The sequence below is a fragment of the Dipodomys merriami genome, unplaced genomic scaffold, assembly GCF_024711535.1.
Source record: "Dipodomys merriami isolate MVZ:Mamm:240054 unplaced genomic scaffold, mDipMer1.0.p SCAF_1005, whole genome shotgun sequence".
In the NCBI taxonomy this organism is placed as follows: domain Eukaryota; kingdom Metazoa; phylum Chordata; class Mammalia; order Rodentia; family Heteromyidae; genus Dipodomys; species Dipodomys merriami.
In genome coordinates this window covers 59,284-65,641 of record NW_027202278.1, presented here as the reverse complement: position 1 = coordinate 65,641, position 6,358 = coordinate 59,284, and the positions used below count along the sequence as shown (strand labels likewise).

General features: G+C 39.6%; 1 non-coding gene across 1 annotated transcript; it reads right to left on the bottom strand.

Moving 5' to 3' along the window:
• Positions 1 to 729: 729 nt before the first annotated feature.
• On the bottom strand, positions 730 to 832 carry LOC138807097 (U6 spliceosomal RNA). The gene has a single exon (XR_011366048.1). It is a non-coding gene; the product is annotated as a U6 spliceosomal RNA (small nuclear RNA).
• Between the last annotated feature and the right edge of the window lie 5,526 nt (positions 833 to 6,358).

Genomic DNA, 6,358 nt, shown 5'->3' with positions numbered 1-6,358 from the left:
ATCCCTACTTAAGCATTTTTTTTCCTTCCTCTTCCCAAATTAGAGGAGCATATATACAAGAGGTGGGCACACCAAATTCAAATACAGTGAAAACAGGGGTTATAGCATGAGGGAGGAACATATAAAGAAACAAAAAAAAATCACATAGACTGTTATAAGTACGTTCGAAACAATAGCAAGAAAAAAAAAACACTTGTGTTCCTATTTGGGCGTTCATTTCCCTTAACATCATCTTATCTGGTCATATGTGCATAGATTTTGACTTTTTCTGCTTATCCCAGACATATATTAGTTATTAAAATTAGGAAAACCCTGGGACCTATGTTTCTTTGGACCTGGCTTACTTCACTTAATTTTTTTCCAAGTCTTTCCATTTTCTACAAATTGGGCGATGCCATTCTTTCTTATGGAGGCATAGAATTTCATTAGTACAAATAGCATATTTTCTTGATCTATCTGATGAGGGGCATCGGGGTTGTTTCTATATCTTAGCTATCTTAAACAATGCTGCAATAAATATGATTGTGCTGATAGTTTTAGTACCGTCTTGTTTGTGATCTTTTGGGTAAATGCACAAAAGTGGGATTGCTATGTCATAGGGGAGTTCTATGTGGAGTCTTTTGAGGAACCTCCATACTACTTTCCAAAGTGATTGAACAAGTTTACACTCCCACAAAGAGTGCAGTACAGTTCCCTTGTGTCCACATCCCCTCCAGCATCTGTTGTTGTAAAAGTATGGAATGGTACAGGAATTTGCCTATCATCCTTGCCCAGGGGCCATTCAAATCTTGTCTGTATTGTTCCAATGTTAGAGTACGTCATGCTGAATGGAGCATAGAACATGTTTTATATATAAAGTGTAATTGATTTTCTTAAACTAGACAATTCAACAAAAAGTAAGTATAAAAGAATTTTCATGAAATTTAAAGCCATGTACTTCTTACATAAGCACACATTTAAGAATAAAGTCAAGATTGACATGTCAAAAACAAAATAATTCCAGATATTTGTTGTTCAAGAGATGTGTAGGAGGAGGAATTCAATTATTCTATACAAGGCTCCTGTCATAATGAACACTGCAGCAAGTGTTAAGTTTTGTTAAAAATTTTAATGGTTTAAATATATTTAATTTTGGGAATTTGCTTATATATATATATATATATATAATTTAGATTTATCTCTATATTTTGCTATAAATATTTATGATAAAAACTTTGAATAATTGATTTATAATATATCCTAGTTTCATATACCAAATTACATTCAGAAAATGGGATATAACAATTAACTAAAGTAAGTCTTGGCAGAAAAAATGGCACCCCTATACCATGTGACACCCAGTTCTGATATATTTCATTATGCCTCCATTTAATGAATGTGATTGTTTAAATGTTTCATAAGTACTAATTAAAATTGATCAGTGTATTATAATCTAATTGTTTACAATTTTATCCGAGAATCATTTAAGAACGTCCCATTCAATCATGACATACATCACATTCCATTGGTATTCATATGGATAGGAATGAGTTTCTTAGGATCTCCTGCCATTTGGAGGTGGCAGGACCAGGATTCGAACTGTGGGCTCCAGCTCCCACCACTTCAACCCGAGGATAGGGACTCACTGGTCTGTTCAAGAACATCAGCAAGACCAATGTTTAGGAAGGCACCAGTGGCTCTCAGAAGTCCTCCTTGATACTTATTATAAGGCCCGTAGACTTGGAGACCCCCCAAAAGACCACCAGGGACCAAAGATCAATGCAAGCGGCAATGAGTCTTTTATTGACGAGCTCGAGCACGGACCCCTCTGTGCACTGATATCCGATTGCAGAGAGAGGCCCCAAGCACAGGGTTACAACACTTTTCATATGTTCTTTGGTAGGGGTAAGGCCTCAGTATGTATTGGCAATGAATTAATATACCACGTGGGAAATTTAAGTCATAATTCTAGCAGAAGATTGGCGCAATATAAAGTGGGAAAAGGGCTGGGGCTAATAACTGGTCAGGTTAGTGAGCTATTGTGCTCTAAACTAATTAGACTGTACTTCTAGGGTAACTTAGGAGAAGTTGTTGCCAGATGGCCACTATCTCTGACCCCGACCCGGGGGAAGTGGTTTTGCCAAGCAGCCACTATCTCCGATCCTAGGCACAGGGGAAAGTGATCTGGAATGTGTACTTTGTCAGGTACTCCCTGCCAGAGGGTCGTTAATTTCAACTCCAGATCCAGGAGTTTCTGGGGCTCAAGGGAGGGTAGAATAGCAGCTGCATTCTTCAAGCAGATCTAATACAAAATGCAAATACAGGTCTATCTGATTATATATATCACACTTCTCATTACAAGGTTGAGATAGGAGATTATGGTCAAAGTCACCCTAAGCCGAAAAGTCCTTGAGAACCCTGTCCAACTTCAGGGCCAACAAAGCCAGAAGTATAGCCATATGACTCCAGTGTTAGAGGGCTAGCCTTCAATAAAGCAGCTCACAGACTGTGCCCAGATCCTGAATTCAAGGTCCAGGAGTGTTAACAAACAACCATACACAACAATCTGTGCAGCCATCTGCCTAAAGCAGGTCACCCTCAGCAGCATTTATTTACAATTTATTATGAGGCCAATGCAGGAAGAGTCACGCAGCGGAAGAGAAGACCAGGTTTCTTAGAAGTAACCAATATTCAGAAAATTAAAATTGAGGACATAAAATGGTAGCATACTTATGTAAAAACTACCATTAAGAAAAAGATGAGGGGGCTGGGAATGTGATTTAGGGAGAGAGTGTTGTCTAGCATGCAAGAAGCCCTGGGTTTGACTGCTCAGTAGCACATTCAAGAAAAAGCCAGAATTGGTCTTGGATGTCAGGAGGAAAGAAGGGAACACTCCCCAGTCATGAGGCCTTCTGCAGCGTGCCAGGACACCAACATGTTCTTCATACAACCACAGAGCAGGAAGACCGTCTCCCACTTCTCAGTCAGCCAAGGGCCCCAGAGTCAAGAGGGCAGAGCCAGGTTCTAACTCAGGTGCTTGGAGCCAGAAGAGAAAGGACCCTGCCTCTCTTTGGACTGGGGATTTGCATTAATGATGTGGAGAATGAAGGAAGGAGAATGGACAGGCAGAGCCAGAAGAAAGGCCTTCAAATCTGACAGATGGAGAGTCAAAACCCCACTCCCTAAGACCAAAGAGCAAGGCTCTCTATTGTTAACCTAAAGATAGCCTGAGGTTTCCTTCACCTGAGGGAGGAAGGTTAATTAGTCATTGTTTGAAGAGGCTGAGAAAAGCCTGATCATTGTGTAACTCTGACAAATGTTCAAGTTTCCCCCTCATTGCTGGCTGTGTCTGGAATGAATGAAATGGTTTTGTAGCTCACTTCCCTGTTGAGTGTGTACATTCTAGCTCCTAATCCTGTAGGCCTAGGTCTCTTCGCATAGTCTGGCTTTTGAAACTGGTTTCTGCCTTCAAATATTGTTACACTGGAGTTCTTCCTGCTAACAAGACTAGGGCTTGGAAGCTGAGAACTTCATGTGAACCCAGGATTGGTCAATGATGTTTATTTCCTGCTTTATAACTCAATAACTCTAAGAACATTTAGAGTGCAAGCAACTTCTCATTACCACGGGAAACACAGGAAGCTCTTGAACATCTGACCTTTCAGCAGTAGAAGTCAGAGAGTCATAGACTTTCCAGCCCTGGCTTGCTTCATCCTGTGATCCTCAGAATTCAGCCTCCTGAGCTAATGTGATGGGCATGAGCTACTGGTGCTCTCCTAGGTTCAGAACTGTAATAATGTTCGCATTACAAGTCAGCTGCTTATCACAAAGGGCTTGGGCAGCATATTAGGCCTTTCAACATTGGACCTTTCAGAAACCTGTAGGACACAAGGTTATAATGCTAGAATCTGAGAGGCTATGCATATGAATGGGCTACAATTGAACCTTGAACTCTAACTCCAATTCTGGTGTACATGAACATTCATTTTTTCCAGAGAATGTTCTAATTTGCAAACAGGCAATGTACTTTGCTTAACCCTCACTTTTTTCCAGTTTTTGGTCTCAAATTCAAGCCTGGGCACTGTCCCTGAGCCCTTCAGTTCAAGGCGAACACTCTACCACTTAACCCACAGCACCACATGTGGTCTTTTTGTCATTCATTGGAGATAAGAGTCTAACAGGTTTTCCTTGCCTAGGCTGTCTTTGAACTGTGGTCTTCAGGTCTCAGCCTCCTGAGAAGCTAAGTTTCCTGTTGTGAGCCACAGGCATCTGGTCTGTTGTTTCTGCCTGACCTGGGGCTTGAACTAAGGGCCTGGGTACTGTCTCTGAGCTCCTTTTTCTCAAGCCTAGTGCTGTACCACTTGAGCCACTCCACAGCTTCTGGCTTTTTCTGAGTATGTGGCACTGAGGATTCAAACCTTACCATTATGCATGCTGACTCAGCTCAATACCACTAAGCCACATTTCTAGCCCCACCATTACAATTTTATCCCTCAACTTGACTATCCCCAATAAAAGGCTTCTGAGTAAAAATCATCTAAAGAAATTCCTATAGGAAAATTATAAAGATAAAGAAGACAAAGTTCATACATGGGAGAGACTCTAAACATGTGAAGACTGTGAAAAATGTTTCCATTTAATTATGTATCATGTTTAACACTTAATAAAATATTAATGAAAAACCAGTCAATGTTCTAAATTATTGTGTACAAATTTATAATAGATGTACAACATGTACTAAATATTGTGTGCATAATAATACTAAATACAATAAACAATAAGTAAATGAAAAATAAAAAATAAAAAAATACAAAATCAATAATAAAAGTTAAAATATGTAATAAACATACAGATGTAAATATATATCATATATTACACATATATAGAAATATTTTTTCCATTGCAGGGTTTTCATTCAGACGCTGGGATCTCTAGCCTGAATTTCTTTTCCTCAAGGACAGTGAGCTTTGCCTACATTCATGGTGCAAAAGAGTTACCTGGATGGTTAGATCAAATCCCAGCAATGATGGAAATACTGGCCCCAGTTCCAAGACAGTGACTTAAATTTTTTAATGGAAGCAGTTATGTTTATTCAGTTACATACTGAACATTAAAAAATAATGCAGTGTAGAATTTTGTACATCTATTCAGACACTTTTTCTTACCCCCAAAATGCTTCTCTAAGCACTACTTTTTTCATTTTTTATTGTAAATATGTTGTACAGAGGGGTTACAGTTAAATGAGCATGGTAAATAGTACAGTTCCTATTGAGCATTGTTGCCTCCTCCTTTGCTTTCCCCCTACCATTCCTTCCCTCCCATCCCCACAACTACTCCCCCTGCTGAGCTCAGTGACTTAATTTTTAATTTTGGATTTGCATGGGGTTTGAACTCAAGTAGTGGCAAATCTGCATTTTCTTTCACATTGCTACATATTTACCATGACCCTGAGTTCAAATCCCAGGCTAGGAAAGAAAACTTGTAGAAATTCAAAACAAGGGAGCTTTATTTCTTTTTTAATTTAGTTAAATAATTAATTAATGTTTTTATTTATTCTTTATTTTGCCAACAAGGGGCTTGAACTCAGGTCATGGCAACTCTGCCTCAGCTTCAATCGCCCAAGGGTGGGGCACCCTCGGACCCATTGCCAATCCAGGGATCCTAGGCCCAGAGGGCTTTCAGGAAGAATAAGAAATATGTAGCATAGCACAAAAAATGGCAAGCTGCAGAGGATTGAGGGTTTTACATTTTTTTCTTTGCACAGTGACCATCCTAGGTCTGAATAACATGGCTGCAAAGTGGACCTGACCTGCCATACCTGAAGGCTGGCTTACTATCAGAGAATCCATAGGCTAACCTGTGAACATAGGCCCCGGGTAAAAAATCCCAGTACTGACACCTACCAATGGCAGGAGATCACAAAAGACTCGTTCCTCTGCATAGGAATACCAACTGAAAGAGTACATCATGCTTCTGTCTAGTCTAAAATTGGATGCAATAATTCTAGGATGCTGATTGATCTTAATTAATAGGTTATTATGCATGAAAAGAATAATATTCCCTCAATGGTGATATAATAAATGTGTAAGAGTTGGTAGGAATGTAGTAGGTGTCATTCAATCATGGATAGATGCCTCTGGCGCTCGTTACTAATATATATTTATTTGTATACCACCCTCTGCCTATACATGTATCACTGTTTTAGCCAAACCTGGGGCTAGATCTCAATACCTGGGAACCACCTCACAGCTTCATTGGCTAAAGGCTGCCATGTTTACACTCATCCATTCATGAATTGGGCTTGCTAAACCCTGAGTTCACATCCCAGCATATCCAAAAATTTAATGTTTGAGTAAGAAGCCAAGTGTGATACATGTTT